General features: G+C 50.5%; 1 pseudogene across 1 annotated transcript in view; it reads left to right on the top strand.

Annotated features, from left to right (window-relative positions):
* The first annotated feature begins 382 nt into the window (after positions 1-382).
* Positions 383-18,489, top strand: part of LOC311188309 (class I histocompatibility antigen, Gogo-OKO alpha chain-like) — a 125,860-nt pseudogene continuing 107,753 nt past the window's right edge. Inside the window, exons 1-4 of the transcript in view lie at positions 383-443; positions 13,687-14,022; positions 14,597-14,872; positions 14,993-15,124. The product of the transcript in view is annotated as a class I histocompatibility antigen, Gogo-OKO alpha chain-like (transcript). The remainder of the gene's footprint in view (positions 444-13,686; positions 14,023-14,596; positions 14,873-14,992; positions 15,125-18,489) is intronic.

Raw genomic sequence — 18,489 nt, 5'->3', positions numbered from 1 at the left:
TACGTGCGTTAGGAGGACAAGGAGAAAGGATGGGTGAAACTCGGGAATGTCATCAAGGGCTTGGGGGGACATGAGTCTGCTGACTATGTTATCAGCTTGATGACCAAGTGTTGTAATCGAAAACTGGACCCCAAACCCCCGGCCATGTTTCTAATCTTATTAAGAAGGCATTCCACTGATCAGCCTCTGGGGTCCCTTGTCATACATCAGTCCTCAGCGCCCAGGGTGTTCCCGGTCCTACCTCTTGATGCACACCCTTTCCAGAGTGATCCAGCTTTCTGCTCTTGATTGGTATGAAAGCACCTTGTAAGGTTTGGCTCATATGACTGTGACTGGACCGTTCTGACCTTGGTATAGGAATGCAGAACTGCAGGTAACCGTAATGGTGGTTGAACGGGCCACTGAAGTCTGGCAGACCCACATGGTTGAGCCCCAGGATGTATGTGGGCGTGTTACAAATGCTCAGGTCTCACCCAGATCCAGCAGCTCAGAGTGATGAACAGGGAGCCTGGGAATCTCTTCTTCAACATGCTCTGCATGTGAGGCTGACGCACAGCCAGGTGGGAGTCATGGTGTTGACTTGCTGCTAAAAGTGTGATCTGAAACCAGCACATCAGCACCAGCGCTGTTATAAACACAGACTCTCGGGCTCTGTTCTAGACCTTCTCAGTCTTCATAAGCATCCCAGTGACTCCTCGGCTCACTGAAGTGGGCCTCTTTGATCTTTGTGTCTTCTCCACGTGGGGTCAGACTGTGCAGTGAGTGGGGCTTTGGTCTGATCAGGTCACCCAACAAATATCATTTATATCATATCACCTCCCAGATCTATTTCTCAGTTTACATATTTCACCTGTGCTCCAGGCTTGTCTGACCTTTGCCACCATCACTATATTTTCAGTAACCCTCAGCTTCAACTCTCCTAATGAACACCTCGGATGCCATTTCCACAAATGTGCTACTTCTGAAGCCTGCTCGTGTCACCGAGGGCTCCACATCTCTACTTCACAGTCTGAGATGTTGGGTGGCATCCTGACCCATCTTTCTCACAACCCAGATGTTACATTAGGAAATGCTGTAAAGTCCATCTCTAAATATATCCAGATCCAAACACTGTGTTACTTTCCTCATCATACCCCATAAAGCTACCAAATTTTCCATCTTAGAACCTGTGCTAGTTTCCCACATTTATCTTCCCACCTATCACCTTCACCTCTTGATTCTGCACAGCAGCCAGACGGAGGCTTCCAAAAAGAAGTTGCACCATGTCAATCTCTGCCCAGAAAGGTCTGGTAATCCCACATCTTACTCAGAGAAAAACCAGTCTTCAGTGACAAGAATAAATATTTGGCAGTTATTTCTTTTTAGGAAAAGTATAGGTTTTTCACTTTGAAAAAAGCAAAAGCACAATGTATCAGTTTAGCTAGAAATCCAGCAGCCAAATATACTACTTGGCCATCAATGTTCCCTTTCCAAATACATTTAGATGCACACTATTTTACAATTATTTCATGATGGTTTTAAATTAAAAGCCATAAAATCTTTAGTTAAATAGCCCCACATCTGGATTGAATCATGGTAGTATAGATATTTTTTAGAAATTCCAGTGTAGGGCCTCCCTGGTGGTGCAGGGGTTAAGACACAACCTATGATGCTATCCTCAGCCACTGCAGCAAGACTTCGATCCCTGGCCAGCCAGGGAGCTACCCGCATGGTGCAGCGGACCTCTCCTGACTTGCCTGCTGCTCCCCTCAGCAGTGTACTTCAGTCAATCTGCCTGTTCTGTTCCCCACTCTGTTTCTGGTGAATCCTCTCACTCCCCCGCTTCTGGCCTGTACCCCAGTTCTTGTATACATAAATAAATAAATCTTAAAAAATAAAGAAATTCCAGTTTATCTATTCATCAGTAAAATGCATTTCACAATGTCCCCAAAGAAGAAGCTTCCTGTGTGTCAGGAGTTGACAGTGTCATCACACCTGCTAGGAAGTGGGTCACTTGCACAGTCACTACTAAATTCCATCAGACCTGCTGTCATACTGAGGCTTCCCGTGAACAAAGTACTACAAGTGGTCATTGCCAGACCAGCAGGAAGACGGAGCTCACTCCTGACACCAGACACCACCTGAATCCTGTACTTATGTTCCCTTGTCATGGTGCTGAGCCTTGGTGCTATTAAGCACAATGAGTTTTCCTTAATGAATTTTGGGAGTTAAAGCAAAGGTATATTACCTGGCTCCCTCAATAATTTACTATCTCTCCAACTTTTTAAAAATTATTGATGAGACTATATAAGTTATGGATTCACTGGCTAGGAAGACACAGTGACCTCTTAGGTCAAACCCTGGTGTTTACCCATGAGGTTGGTTTCTCTTGGTCTCTCACCATGACCATCATCTATCTGTCAGCAGTGCCCTCAATGTGGAGTTTCAAATGCTGTCATTGCTATGTCTCCTGGCTGGATATAGATTATTACCCCTCATTAAAAATATTTAATAATGGAGCAATAATGTGCTCAGGGTGTCCCCGGTGGTGCAGCGGGTTGTGCACAGTGCTACGAAGCTGTCCACAGCCTATGCAGCGCAGGTTCAATTCCTGGCCCACCAGAGAGTTATTGACATGGCATGGCAGACCTCTCCTGTCTCACCTGCTGCTCCCCTCAGCAGTGCTTTCAGTCCGTCTGTTTGTTCTGCTCCCCACTCTGTCTCTGGTGAATTCTCTCACCTTCCCGCACCTCTGGCCTATACCCTATTTCTTGTATAAATAAATAAATCTTTAAAGAAAAAATAATGTGCTCAGTCTTTGTAAAGTCAGCATTGAATAATTTCTCTCTCTCTTTTTTTGAAAGATTTATTCATGCACAGAAGAACCGGGGCACAGGCCAGATGCATGGGAGGTGAGAAGATTCACCAGAGCCAGAGCAGGGAACAGAACAGGCAGACTGACGAAATACACTGCTGAGGGGCACAGCGGGCGAGACAGGAGAAGTCTGCCATGCCATGTGGGTTGCTCTGTGGCTGGCGAGGATCGAACCGGCACTGCAGAGGCTGCAGACAGCTACACAGTGCTGCGCTCAACCTTCTGCACCATCAGGGAGGCCCTAATTTCTCATTTTTCACAACCATTTCCTGCTTGCTGCTGTGCTTTTCTTCTGTCACCTTCTTCCATAACTGTGGTCTCTTTCCTTCAAAGGAGGAATGAGCCTCCAATTCTACCCCACAATGTAAATTATTGTTCACAGCTGAAGTCAAAAGAAGAGGTGAATGTCTGTATGGTGAGCTGAGCCACTAATAAGTGGCCTTAAGATCTGAAGACATGAAAATCACCATCATGAATGGAAACTGAATGGCTTCATCAGCACTATCCCCAGGGCCTCAGGGATCAAACCCCTGACCCACACTTACCTGCAACCTGAGTGTAGCTTCCTCTTTGTCCTCCTGTGGGATGAATCATCATGTGAGACAAGGGAGGAGTCAGCCCGTGCAGTCCTAAAGGAATCTTCTAATCCTGGAATACTTTGACTAAAGACCCAGGTTAGGACTGGGAAAAATGAAAAAAGGAAGTGCAGGGACTGGACCAAATGCCTTCTGGGCAACATGTGTGTGGATGGTACTTCCCATTAACCAGGCAGGGCAAGTTCTCCCTCGGACTTGAAAGCCCTCAGTGGACAAGATCCCCCCAGTCCCTTCCCTACCTGAGTGCTTCTTCCTCCAGATCACAGCTGCAGCCACTGCAGCTCCAGTGAGCACAGCTCCAAGGAGAACCAGGTCAGCAATGATGCTTTTGAAGTTCTCAGAAGGACTCCTGATTCCCTTGAGAAGAGGCCCTGTGCCCAAGTCCCCCTCCTTACCCCATCTCAAGATAAGGGGCTCCAGCAGCCCCTCATGCTGCACATAGTATGTGTCTCTCTGCTCCTCTCTAGAAGGCACCACCACAGCCAACCACTTCTGGAAGCTTCCATCACCTGCAGGCCTGGTGTCCACCCAATCCATGTCCTGCATCAGATCTTCCGCATTTCTCTGCCAGTTCAGGCTGATGTCCACAGGGTAAAAGCCCAGGGCCCAGCACCTCGGGGTGACCTCATGCTCAGAGATGGGGTTGTGGGCCACATGTGCCCTTTGGGGGTCTGAGTGGGAAGAATCGGAAATTTTATGGTTTATATTTTCTCCATGGACACTGAAGCAGCTTCATGACGATCCTCAGAATGGACAGGACAATATGCTTGGAAGAAGGAAGCACAAACCCCAGAAACCAGCCTGGTCTGGGAGTCCGGGAGAGTAGGTGAGAGCCTGGGGTAGGATGCAGGTCTCTAAGCATTTTGTTGCTGACTTGGGTGGAGGGTGATGACACAGACAGGCAGGAGTGAGATCTCCAAAAATGCTCTCTGACTAAAAATCAAGATCTTGAGGGAGAAACTCATTGTTCCTAAGAAGACTGCCAGTGAAAAGGATCCTATGCAGGGTGATTTCAGGGGGTGGTCTCCCCTCTTTCTCAGGAGAAACTGGATTCCTTAACTGTCCCTCAGAAAAAATAGGAGCCGCTGGACCAGTCTCTACTACAGTTTTGAAATGTGACAGACAGCTCCTTCTCTGACCAGAAGGGGGCGCTTTTCAGACCATGATTCCGTTTTCCCTGAGGGGTGTAAGCCTCAGGGAGATGAAAGGCCCCTCAGCGCCTCTTACTTCTGAGCTGCAGCACCTCCTTCCCCATCTGCAGGAGTCTTGGGAGTCACTCCACGCACCTGCCCTCCAGGTTGTTCATTTTGTGCTTTGCCCAAACTTCCTCCTCCACTATGGCAGGTGCCATAGCCTCTCGAAATCACTGTGGAATGGGATCTGTGACCTGCCCTGGGCAAACATTGTTCACCATCCTAGCTCTGATTGTAGTAGCTGTGCAGGCCCTCCAGGAGCCATGTAGGGCAGCTTTGAACCTCTGTGCCTATTGTCTTTGGTTCTGTATCATTGTCCAGATCCTTCTGTCCCATCTGCTCTACCCTGGGCTCCAGCACCTCCACACTGTGACCTGGAGAGTCGCTGTCAAACCGCCTGAACTGTGTGTGTCGTCCATGTAGCCCACGGCGATGTACTGGGGCTCCTTGAGGCTGGGCTGGGAGGTCTTGGTGGTACAGGTCAGAAGCGTGGGAGGGTGAGAGGATTCACCAGGGACAGAGTAGGGAGCAGAACAGGCAGACGGACCGAAGACACTACTGAGGGGAGCAGTGGGCGAGACAGGAGAGGTCTGCTGTGCCATGTGGGCTTCTCCCTGGCCAGCGTAGAATTGAACCAGTGCTGCAGAGCCTGCGGACAGCTTTGCAGTGCGACGCTCAACCACTGTGCCACCGGAGGCCCTGGGAGATCTTGGTTTCGAAAAGCCTTAGATAGTGGGAGCCTGGAGGCAGGAAGGGGTGAAAGCCAGGCTGACCCATCTCCCTGGGTCCTGAGTCCCAGGAAGATGGGGCATGAGGGGAGAAAGTGTTCAGGGAAGGAGGAGCCTCCAGAGCTTGAAATGGGGCATCAGGTGGAGAAGGAGTGGGACTCAGGGGGACAGAAGAGGGAGCTAGTGTGGGAGGGACAGAAAGGCACTAGGACTGAGAGGAACCGTGGGGGGACAGAGGGGCCTAAGGCAACAGCCTCCACCAGAGAAGCCTTTTCTCTCCCCATCCTGCACTCACCAGCCTGGGCCTGGGACACAGCCCTGGAGAGAAGCAGCAGGAGGAGGTTGGGGGCCCCATGACCAGCACTGCTGGGGTCTGGGGAGCTTCTGACTCTAGGCTGGTGGACAGAGACTTAACTGGGGGCCATGCTGATTGGCTTCTCTGGGAACCTCCAGGCACTGGGGACTGAGAACGGGGGGGAGTCACAAGTGTCCAGGGTCCAGCACAGGTGGTGGAGACAGAAGTGAGGCTAAGGGGGCAGTGGGGTATCCCCAACAGTAACCTTCCTGCCCTGGACACAGCCCTGGGGCCTGGAACTATGAGAACCAGACTAGGGCCCTGGGGCTTTGCTCTGCCCCCTCCTCTCCTCACCCAGAGCTTTGTCACACTGTCTCCCCGATTCCAGGCCCAAGGACTGGGTCAGCGCTTCTCAGTCATTTTCCTTTCAGAATCTGCATAAAGTCTTACAGATAAGTGAGGACGCCAAGTATACTTTTGTTTATGAGGTATTACTACCCCTATTTACCACCCTAGGAATAAAGCTGTGATTAATCATGTAACTATTTCATTTAGAATAATATGTATAACCCAATGCATGTTAACAGAAAGTGTTCTTAACAGAAATAATATTTCTGAAAATAATCGGGGCAATGAGAAGAGTGGATCTTTTGCATTTTATATTTTTGCAATTGTCTTTCTTGTCTGTCTCATTAGAAGACCTTTGCATTTTCATATTTTCTTCTCCATTTGGTCTGTTGTTCTGGTTGAAGTCTATGAAAAAATACACACTGCCTTACTATAACTATGCAGACACTGCCTTACACAAATATGTTGAAGTAGTGTTTTCAGACAATTTGAAATATTCCACTTCGATACTACATTAAAACTATACAGGTGGTGTTTTGGTATTTTCTCCAAGGTTAATTGCAAAGTGAAACCTGAAACAGTATCATTGAATATTTCTTATTCTGTTACATTTCCATAGTGTTCTTGTAGAAATAAATTCTGGCCTTTTATCCAGGCAGAGGAAGAACAATCGGTACTTCAGGAATGGTGAGGTCAGAAGCTTTATTATTCATGTATGAGGTCCCAGACCTGGGTAGCCCCATAAGGTTTGAGCACCGGTTTAAAGACCAAGGGCATTTGGTTTGTTTCCAAAGCTTAGCTATTGTAAACAGTGCTGCTATAAACATAGGGGTGCAGGTGCTCTTTGGAATTGATGTTTCTGTGTCCTTTGGGTAAATACCTAGGAGTGGAATTGCTGGATCCTATGGAAGCTCTATGTTTAGTAGGTCCAGAAATCTCCACACAGCTCTCCATAGTGGTTGGACCAGTTTGCACTCCCACCAACAGCGCAGGAGAGTTCCTTTTTCTCTACATCCTCGCCAACATTTGTTGTTGCTAGTTTTTTTAATATGTGCCATTCTCACTGGGGTAAGATGGTATCTCATGGTAGTTTTGATTTGCATTTCCCTGATGACAAGTGATGTTCAACATTTTTTCATATGCCTGTTGGCCATTTGCATTTCCTCTTCAGAGATCAAGAAGGTGTGGTACATATACACCATGGAATATTACTCAGCATTCAAAAAAGATAAACACATGCAATTTGCAGCAACATGGATGGCGCTGGAAGGGATCATGCTCAGCGAAATAAGCAAGAAAGAAAAAGAAAAATACCGGATGGTCTCACTCATAGCAGGAATCTAGAAAACTTAAATAAGGGACCAGGAAAATGAATAACTATAAGAAAGTGAAAATCAAAATCAACAAACAACTATGAACCAGAGACACTTTATGGGGGGTGGGGGGCGGGGAGGGGAGGGATTGGGGTCAAAATAAGGGGGTTCCAATTGTATGGGGAATATAAAAATAAAATTTATTTTAAAAAAATCAACAAAACAAAACAAAACAAAAAATAAAGACCAAGGGTTCCTTTTATACACTACTGTGTCCATATCTCTTACATTGATAGTGATGTGGTTTTTGTGGTCTGTGGGTTTAGAATGTGGGGTCCTTGGGGTCACTCTGGGAAAGGTTTCACCAGAGCTCCTATTTCAGCGACACATGGAGAATTCTCCAGGCGAGTTTCTCCACGGGACAGAGACACTAGTTATATTTAAAGGGAAGGTTTATTAGGGCAAGAGACAGAAGAGTAAGACACTTACATAGACACAGGTGGGCAGGAAGAGCTGCTCCGAAAGGGACAGGTTTGCTGAGAGAGGCCTGCGTGGTTGCAGGCGAGCGGCCTTGAGGAGAGCTGCCTCCACTGAGGGAAGTCAGTGAGGAGAAGCCTTGGCAGGTACAGGTCATGGCAGGCAGGGAGGCTGCTGCCCTGCGGAGAGAGGTATCTGTCACAGGTGGGCAGAGGGAGAGCTACCCCAAGCTTGTGCAGACTGCACTGATATAGTCCTTTTCTGTTGGGAGGGGCCACTCCTTGTAAGCTTTAGGGTTAGTGGCTGATTTGGGATAACTTTGCAGAATCTGAAAAAGACCTGAAATTCCACAATGGGCTCAATCTCCATATCTTTACCTTTGGATGCGCCCTGGGATACCTGCTTGGATGTTATGCTTTGTAATCTAGGCTTTGGCACCAAAGGATCTTCGTTTTCACAACTGTGTAGTCTGTGCCTGAGGATCCTAGTTTCCACAACTGTGTTGATGGTTATGCTAATCTCTTCTACCCCCATCCTTGTGAGAGCCAGTGTAGGACCAGGATGGCCACAGAGCAGGTTATTTATGATTCGGCAGATGGGGTAAAGGAGAGTCCTGGAGCCAGCATTGGTTTTATTAGGCTTTTATTGAGCTTTACATGTAGTGTGGCAAACAGGTACAGGGTAGGCAGGGGTGCCAGGGGGCCAGAAAGCCTGCAGGCCTCCTAGCCCCTGGCAAGTCTTCACTTTGGGCTTCTCTGGCTACTTTCTCCCCTTTTCTCTTCTGCTGCTCTCCTGCTTCTGCTTCTCTGGAGCCTATCTCAATACCCCTCCCACGGCCCACAGAAGTAAACCAGACAGCTTGCAACAATGTAACAACTGCAGGTGCCCCATCAGGCAAGGCAATCCTGATGGTGGAAGGGCAGAAAAGCCTGAAAACCATTTATCCTACAGCCAGGTTTCTGGTCTTGTGGTGCTTCCTTTCTTCAGTTTTTTTCATTCCTGTCCTCCATCAATAGCATCGTTTTCAGCAGTGCAGGGTCAGGACTGGATACAGTGCAGGTTTTCTGATCCCATGCAGACCGGGTAAAGGAGGAGTCAGAGTCCTCAGTGGGTTTTTTGCAGGTCTTTTATTGGGGTTCACCAGGCATATGGCAGGCAGGGGTGTTGGGGGGGCGGGACGCTGGCAGGCCTCCCAGCCCCCAGCAAATCCTCACTCTATCTGGGCTCTCTGGTGATCTCGGCTCCTCTTTCGGTTTCGGCTTCGGCTTCGGCTTCTACTGCTGCTGCTGGCATCCCCGTGACACCGCCCTTAAAAGCACAGTCTTAGCTCAGCTGAATCCCATCTACCTATGCCCACACCCTATTCCAGGTGCCCGCCATCAGGCATGCATTCAGGACAAGGATCCATCATCTATCCTGATGGCGGAAGGGCAGAAAAGCTTGATATTTTCTTTACCCTACAAGCAGGCACAACCATTTGCTGCAAAGTCCCCAGACAAGGGGCGCCAGGCAAAGGGGGCAAGATGAGGTATTTGAGGATGCCCTTTAAGAGACAGGCCAGCTGGTTTACTGCCCAACTTTGTAGATAAGAGTGCTCAGGCCCTGGCCATGCATCTTAGAAGGGAAAGAGCTGTGAGTAATCAAACTTGTTAATTATGCCTGCATGGGAGTGTTCATTGTGTTACAGGGCAGGGAGAGGAGCACCCCAGGCCCCGCAAACCTGCCTGCTCTACATAGGTTCTGTCATCGGCCATATCAAGACAAAACATTTAAGACTGTAATGGAAAGGAAATTGAATACAATTAGTAAACTATATAGAAAAGACAAAGAATATAGTTTCTAAATCCAGCACCCAAAGTTACCCGTCCCCTCATGGGTAAAAGACCACCCGAATGGGATTGGCCCAGAGCGAGGCCCAAAAGCCTGCCACAAATCTAAAGCATCTTTTAGTGGGGACCCACAGAAAAGGATCAGAAATAACCAGACAACCAGACAAGTCTGGAGGGAAAAGAGCAAAATCAAAATCAAGATAAAAGCTAACATTGCTCTCCTCCCCATGGGTCTCTCAACCACGTCTGTTTCAGGACCAAAAGGCAAACGCAGTTTCTTCACGTGTCTCTCTGTTCCATGTGCCTCCTCCATGTCTCCTTCTGGCTCCATCCTGCTTCATTTCTTCTTCTGTCTCCTCTCCAGGTTCTTCTCTTCTCTTTAGCTCCACCCTCCTTTGGGTGGGGCAAGGGAACATTTTCCTGGGCACCACTCTATTACAATTGCACCTAGACTGGAAATTCTGCTGGAATCTTTATATTCATTTGCTCAATAATATATTTTCTCATCACTCTCTTGCATATTGGTTGGGTCTTGTGCTAATGTGTGATTTTTTTTTTTTAAAGTAATATATTGTTCCACTAAGTTATAAAGTCAAGGTCCATGCAGGAGGCCAAATGCAAAAACCCACCAGGCAGCCCACCTGGGAACAGCCCACCAGGCTTCACTGACCCCCACCATGGGTCCGTGAAGTCCGCCCGGGGCGCAATAAATTTTCCCTTCCTTTGAGAAAGTTTAGCCTGGCTCTCCTTTTCTTTACCAGGCCAAACCTTTCATAAAGCTCTTCAGTATTCATTACACTGGAATCAAATTATTTATTTTTTTAAAAGATTTATTTATTTATGCATACAAGAGCTGGAGAACAGACCAGAGGTGTGGGGGGTGAGAGGATTCACCAGACACAGAGTGGGGAACAGAACAGGCAGATTGACCAAAGGACACTGCTGAGGGTAGCAGTGGGCTAGTCAGGAGAGGTCTGCTATGCCATGTGGGTTGCTCCCTGGCTGGCCTGGGAATCCAGAGCCTACTGAGGCTGCAGAGGCTTCTGATTACCTCATAGGTTGCGTCTTAACCCCTTGCGCCAACAGGGAGGTCCCTGGAATCAAATTATTTAAAAAAAATTTTTTCACTTTATTTTGCACCACAAATCCCAATAGTAAAAATAGTACTGGAAGTTGTCAAGTTAGTAAATGATGGAGAACAGCAATAGAAAAAGACTGGAAAGGAGGTTCCCCAAGACCAGAAATCTGGCTCACACAGGAGCAGGGGGTAGAAGGGATTAACACAGCCACTGACACAGATCTAGAAACCAAGATCCTTAGGCACCAAAGCCTAGATTACAAAACAGAAAATCCAAGCAGGTATCAGACTGCTGTCTAGAGCACAGGCCCAAGGGTAAAGATATGGAGATTGAGCCCATGGTGGAATCTCTGGTCGCTTTCAGATTCTGCACAGTTATACATAATCAGCAACTAACCCAAAGGCTCACAAGGAGTGGCCCCTCCCCAACAGAAGACTGTATTAGTGCGGTCTCTGCGCAGGCTGGGGTAGCACTCCCTCTGTCCACCTGTGACTATGCAGGTGCCTCTTTTCACCAACTCTCTCCTCCGCAGGGCAGCAGCCTCCTGCCTGCCCATGACCTGTATCATGCCTGCACTTCTCTTCATTGACCTCCCTCAGTGGAGGCAGCTCTCCTCAAGGCCGCCCACTTGCAACCATGCAGGCCTCTCTCAGCAAACCTGTCCCTTTCTGGGCAGCTCTTCCTGCCCACCTGTGTCTATGCAAATATCCTTTACTCTTCTGTCCCTTTCCCTAATAAACCTTTCCCTAATAAACCTGAGCAGCCCCGATATAAAAATGGGTTGCCTGGCTGTGGGTTCTCACCTGCGCGCATAAAAGGGACTTATTTGTACTCCACTACAGGCACACACAAAAGGTTAATAAAAGGGAAAGGGACATGAGGAAATGTACAACTCAGGGAGAAAATAGGGAAATAAAGTCTTTAATGCGTCCTACCCTATTCGCCAACCTGGAAACACAAAGGCACTCTCAGAGCTGGCCAAGCGCTGCCAGCTGGCGGAGAGCCAAAAAAAGAGCCCCCCACCAAAGCCCACGTGTCTGGTTTTATACCAAACCTGGCTGCTTAACCCCACCCTCAGGTCCCAGCCACCTTCCCTTGGGTGGTGATGGGATTTGGAGTTCCCAGTGTCTTTGGCTTTGGCCTGGGGTGGGGGTGGAGTCCACAAAGCCTGTATGGAATTAGCTTTAGGACATCCTTTTCCCCGTAAAAAACCTTCCCTTTAAATATAACTATTGTCCCTGTCTCGTGAAGAAACTTGCCTGGGGAACTCTCCACGTACCGCTGAAATGGGAGCCCTGGTGACATCTTTCCCAGAGTGACCCCAAGGATCCCTCACTCCAAACCCACTGACTCAAAAACTCCATCATTAGCATATCATAGGTTATTAGTATTCTTTTTAAAAAAGATTTATTTATTTATGCACACAAGAACTGGAGTACAGGCCAGAGATGTGGCAGGTGAGTGGATTCACCAAAGACAGAGAGTGGGGAGCAGAACAGGCAGATCTACAGAAATCCACTGCTGAGGGGAGCAGCAGGTGAGGCAGGAGAGGTCTGCGGTGCCATGTGAGTTGCTCCCTGGCCAACTAGTGCTGCTGCAGCTACAGGTCACTTCACAGTGCTGATGCTTAACCCCTTGCGCCACCAGGGAGGCCCCAGGTTATTTATATTCTAAAGTAAAGAAGCAATAACATCTTTTAAAAAGGTTTTATTCTAGTAAAGTAAATATTTAAAGCTGTAACCCACGTAACAAAATTATACATGGGACCCGTAATAATTTGTGAGACTGAACAGAGTTTCTGAAAGAAAAATGTCTGAGAATTGCGGACCCAGTCCCTGGGCCTGGACTCAGGGACACGGTGTGACAAAGGTCTCGGAGCAGGAGAGGAGGGGGCGGCAAAGTCCCAGTCTCGGGTGTGGCTGTCTGGGTCTCAGTCCCCAGCGCGGGGTGCAGGGCTGGAAGGTGACTGCTGGGGATTCGCCCTCTCCCCTCGGTTCCCCTTCTGGGCTCACAGCCTGGGCGGGTCCTCCTGCCTGGATACTGGTGACTCACCCCAGGGCTCACTCCCCATTGCCTGGAGGTCTCCGGAGCAGCCAATCAGCAGCCCCGCGGCTCCCGTTCCAAAGCCCTCGCCCGCCCGCCGGGACTCCATCTCCCCAGCCCGGGTGGAGGCGCGTCCTGGGGGATGGGGGGCGCAGCCCTCCTGCTCCTGCTCGCGGGGGCCGCGGCCCCGAGGGAGACCCGGCCGGGTGAGTGCGGGTCGGGAGGGGACAGGGCGCTCCCAGAGGCGGGGGCGAGGGCGCGGGCGGGCGTGGGAAAGGCGCGACCTCGCCGCCGCCCTAGTTGTCCCCCCACCTCGGCCCCGCCCCGTCCTGGCCCCTTTCCGTCCCCCGAGACCCCAGCCTCCTCTGGCCCCCCGAGTCCCGGCCATTTTCGTCCCGCAGCCGCTTTTCACTCTCATTCGTCTTTCACCCACTTTCTGTCTCGTGGGCGCCCCCTGGGACTCGAGCCCCCGAAGGGGAGAAGAACAGGCCGGGTCTCCCCTCCCGCCCCCAGGCCCCCACTCCCTGAGGACTTTCTACACCGCGATGACCCGGCCCGGCCTCGGGGAGCCCCGCTTCATGGCCGTGGGCTACGTGGACGACACGCAGTTCGGGCGGTTCGACAGCGACTCTCCGGGCCAGAGTGCGGAGCCACGGGCGCCCTGGGCGGGGCAGGTGGAGCAGGAGGAGCAGGAGGAGAGGGACAGGAGGACGCGGATCCTAAGGGACCGCATACCTTGGTTCGGAGCGCACCTGGACTCCCTGGGAGGCCTCTACAACCAGAGGGAGACCGGTGAGCTGGCGCGGGTCCGGGCCGGGTCAGCACCCCCATCCCCACGGACGGGGGTCGCTCAGGGTCTCCCCATCCAGGCTTCTCTGCAACCTGCCCGGGAACAGCCCGCGGGACTTTCACCCCATTTCATTCTGTTTAGTTTATTCCCGGCGGGAGGGGGCGTGGGCGGGGAGATCCCTGGGTGACAGGGCGGGGACAGGCTCTCACACCTTCCAGAACATGTTTGGCTGTGACGTGGGGCCCGACAGGCGCCTCCTCCTCGGGTATGATCAGTTCGCCTACGACAGCGCTGATTACCTGGCCCTGAACTAGAACCTGCGCTCCTGGACCACTGCGGACACGGCCGCTCAGATCACCTGGCGCGAGTGGGAGGCCCAGGGTGAGGCAGAGAAATTCAGGAACTATGCGGAGGGCAGGTGCTTGAGGTGGCTGCACACATGCCTGGAGCACGGGAAGGAGACTCTGCAGCGCACCGGTAAGAGGGGCCTGGAGGCCTCCCGGTCCCCCCCTGCCTGGAGTCACTGCGGGAAACGAGTCCTCTCTCTAGTCCCGAGAGGGGGGCTCCCCTGGGTTTCATGTTCTGCACTAGAGAGACTCCCAGAGACTCCGGCTTCTCCTGAAGGACAGTGAAGGGATCCCGTCTCTCCTGAGAAAGACAGACAGTCCCTGACATCACACGTCACCGGGTCCTTTTGACCAGGGGCCTGTTTGAGAACCACGAGTTTCTCTCTCAGTCTTGTTTCTGGTCTGAGAACATTTTCAGTTATGTGATTCCTGCTTTTCTGTGTCATTCACCTTCCACCCAGGTCAGGAATAAAAAGTCTGTGTTCCACTCCCTCTGCTTCATCCTACCCTGGGCTTTCCTCCTCATTCCAGAACTTTCTTAGGAATAGGAGAATTGCACAGATTCCCCAGATTAGCCTGTTTTTTACAGTTTATGCTTCTTCCTGCCACACCAGTTGTCTTGTCCATTGTGAGGATGCTCTCATGAGGATTCTTCAGTGTCCATGGAGGAAACACAAAATGACTTTTCTGATTTACCACCTCAGATCCCCCAAGGACACATGTGACTCACCACCCCACCTCTGAGGATGAGGTTACCCTGAGGTGCTGGGCCCTGGGCTTCTACCCAGTGGACATCACCCTGACCTGGCAGCGAGATGGGGAGGACCTGACCCAGGAGATGGAGCTGGTGGAGACCAGGCCTGGGGGAGATGGAACCTTCCAGAAGTGGGCGGCTGTGGTGGTGCCTTCTGGAGAGGAGCAGAGATACACGTGCCACGTGCAGCATGAGGGACTGCTGGAGCCCCAAGTACTGAGATGGGGTAAGGAGGAGGATGTGGGCACTGAGACTGTTCTCAGGGCCATCAGGAGCCCTTCTGGAGCCCTTCAGAGGGTCAGGATAAGGTCTGGGGCTCAGGGTATGATCTTCCCTTCCCTTCCAGTGCCCCCTCCTCAGTCCTCCATCCCCACCGCGGGCATCATTGCTGGCCTGGTTCTCCTTGGAGCTGTGCTCACTGGAGCTGCGGTGGCTGCAGCTGTGATGTGGAGGAGGAAGCACTCAGGTAGGGAAGGGAGTGGGGGATCTTGTCCACTGGGGCTTCCATGTCCCAGGCAGAACTTGCCCTGCCTGTTTATTGGGAAGTGCCATCCACACACATGTGTTGCCCAGAGGGCATTTGCTCCAGTCCCCCCTCACCTCCTTTCTTCTTTTTCCCCAGTCCTGACCTGGGTCTTTAGTCCCAGTTCTGGAAACTTCCCTGTGGTGCAGGATTAGAAGATTCCTTTAGGCTTCTGACCTGACTGCTCCCTGGTCTCACATGATTTTTCTACCCACAGGGAGACAAGGAGGAAGCTACACTCAGGCTCTAGGTAAGTGTAGATCAGTGGTTTGACCCTGAGCCCCTGGGGACAGTGTAAATGGACTCCATGGGGGAGTCACCCTCATCTGTCCCTCCTGTGGTGTCATCTCTTACCAGGTTCTGTTTTGTTCTCAACCAGGCAACAATAGTGCCCAGGGCTCTGATGTGTCTCTCAGCCCCTAAAGCATCTTTTAAAATGAATGTGATGAGGGCCCTCCACGGTGGCACAGTGGGTTGAACGCAGTGCTGTGAAGCTGTCCGCAGCCTCCGCAGTGCAGGTTCGATTCCCGGCCAGCCAGGAAGACTCCCACTTGGCAGGGCAGACATCTCCTCTCTCGCCCGCTGCTTCCCTCAGCAGTGCTTTCAGTCCGTCTGTCTGTTCTGCTCCCCACTCTGGTGAATCCTGATTCACCAGATCTGGTGAATCAGGTCTCTGGTGAACCCTTTCACTCTCCCGCGACTTGGGCCTGTACCCCAGCTCTTATATAAATAAAAAAATTTAAAAAAATGAATGTAATGAGGCTTCTGTTGTTCACACCCTTGACAGCACCTGGTATTGTGCAGAGTTTGCATTTTCAGTCTCTCCTAGGTGTGATGGTGTCACTGTTCTTAACTGTGATAGTGAGCATTTGTTCATATTTTCACTTTTCTATGAATACAGTTGCCGTTTGTATAGAAGTTTTGTACATTTTTACAGATGAGGTGCCATTCATTTATTACACTATTTTTGTCCTTATTAAAATTGGGTTATTTCTTTCTGATCATTGAGTTTTCGGCATTATTTGTAGATACAGTCCTTTGTCAGATTCGTGATTTGCAAATGTTTCCCCCCAACTCTGTGACCTGAACTCCTTTACTGATGGGAAAACGAACACTATTGCCCAGACAGGAGCATGGAGTTACATATATTTGGAAGAGAAAAGATAAATTGCTAGGTTTTGAGCAGATACTGGCTGATTGGGGTGTTGGGGGTGGAGGGGAATGACTTATGCGTATCCTTGAGTGTTATTTAAATGTCCTTGTATGAGCATGAAATATGCTTTCTAAAGTAAATTACACTTCATTCCTCAACTTATAAAACTCTTCACACATCATGACCAAATCACGTGTTAAGACCAGACTGACACGTGGGTTACAAGTAATGGACCTGCTCGTCATAGTTGCAAAGTCATGGTTTCCCTTTGGGTTTACTCTGGTATTGTCCATTCTTGGGGTGTTGGACACGTGTAATGACCTGTGTCCATCATGAGAATATCATACAGAGGATTTTCACTGCCCATAGTGTCTTCTGTGCTCCAAGGATTCAAAAGCAAAAAGGAACCAGTGGAATCACATCAGACTAAAAAGCTACATAGTGAAGGAAGCTATCCTTAAAATGAAAAGACAATATCAAATTGGAGAAACTATTTGTACATCATCAATCCAATAAGGATTTAATATCCAAGGAGTTAGTGGAAGACCCAGATAGACGGCTGTGGGAACTGAAAGTTGGGCTTTGGACGGGGAGACACGGTATCCTTTTGAGCCCAGGAAGGTGAGGAGTTGTGCAGTGTGTTGCTGAGATTGTGGCAGAGAAGGTCTGCAGAGAAGGAGGCCAGCAACATATTAAAGGAGAGCCCAGAAAGGAGTTGGACTTACCTGCTACCTTGACTATTACCCTGGGCTCCTTGAAGTTTATCGGGGTCGATGAGTCCGGGCCTCTTCAGTCCTCAGCTGCCAAACCGAAGACCGCCGGTGGCAAGAGTTGCAGGGGCTGGAAGGACTGGTCCACCACAGCCAGGCATGGAGGGACAGTCACTTTTCCAGTGACCCTGGACGTTGCAGATGGGGCATGGTCCTGGCAGGTGTTGGGGCATTGTCTGGTCCAGTGGCCTTCTCGACCAGATTTGAAGCAGGCTCCCAGCGGTGGTCGGTTGGGGGCCATGGGGCCCGTTGTCGTCCTCTGTCGGGCGGCAGGCACTGCGGTGGTTGGAGGAACATGGCCTGTCGGTCTCAAGGCCCTACCAGGGCCTGAGCTTGAAGCCCAGCCTTCTGGAGACTAAGGGGTTCCCTCTCTGCCCTGTCCTGTTCCTTCCGGTTTTTAAAAACTGTCAAGGCCATATTCAGCAGATCCTGGATAGGGGTTTGAGGACAGTCCTCAGCCTTCTTTAAAAAAAAAAAAAGTTTATTTATTCATTTACACTAGAACAGGGGTCCAGGCCAGATATGTGGGAGGGTGAGAGGATTCACTAGAGACAGAGTGGGGAACAGATCAGGCAGACTGACGAAATACACTGCTGAGGGGAGTAGCGGGCGAGGCAGGAGAGGTCTGCTGTGCCATGTGGGACCCTCGCTGGCCGACCGGCATGGAACCGGCACTGCAGAGGCCTCGGAGAGACTCACAGCGCGGCGCTTTGCCATCTGCGCCATCAGGGGAGTCCTCTCAAACTTCTTAAGCTTCTATTAATGTCAGGAGCTGACTGAGATATAAAATGGGTAGCCAGAACTGTTGAGCCTCCATTTGAGTCAGGGTCAAGCCTGGTATGGCGCTGGAATGCCTCTGTCAGGCGACTAAGGAAGGCAGCAGGGTTTTCTGAGGCAGACTGGGTGATCTCCCTGAGCTTAGCAAAATTTACACTTTTGTGCACAGCCACTTGGAGACCAGCTAGGAGACAGGTAATAAAATGGTCTTGGTGAGTCCTGCCCCGGGGGCCCTGCCTGTGTCAGTCTGGTAGCCCCAGGCCAGCTCTGGGCTGGGAACTGCTGCAGAGCCTGGGGCCATGGTTGTGTCAGTCACAGGGACCTGATCTGCATGGTCTTGGGCAGACCTAAAAACCTGCTCCCTTTTGTCAGAGGTCAGGGTGTAAGAGAGGATCACATGTAGTCATGACAAGTAAGGTCACAGGCTTGGGTAAGACAAGGAAACTCCTTGGTGTTGGTGGTGGGATTGTTAGTGAAAGAGCCAAGAAGCTTTTCAGTCTGGGAGAGACCAGACAGAGAGTATGGACCATGGACCCTAATTTCTCCTTCATTCCCCGCCACTTCCCTGAGGGGACCCAGAAGAGGACCACCCAGAACGGGTGTGGTGGCTAGGAGGTGAA

The sequence above is a fragment of the Talpa europaea genome (genome assembly GCF_964194135.1).
Source record: "Talpa europaea genome assembly, chromosome: 2".
NCBI classification, from domain to species: Eukaryota; Metazoa; Chordata; class Mammalia; order Eulipotyphla; family Talpidae; genus Talpa; species Talpa europaea.
Note: the sequence above shows the minus strand (reverse complement) of the source record. Positions and strands in the feature narration are given on the sequence as shown.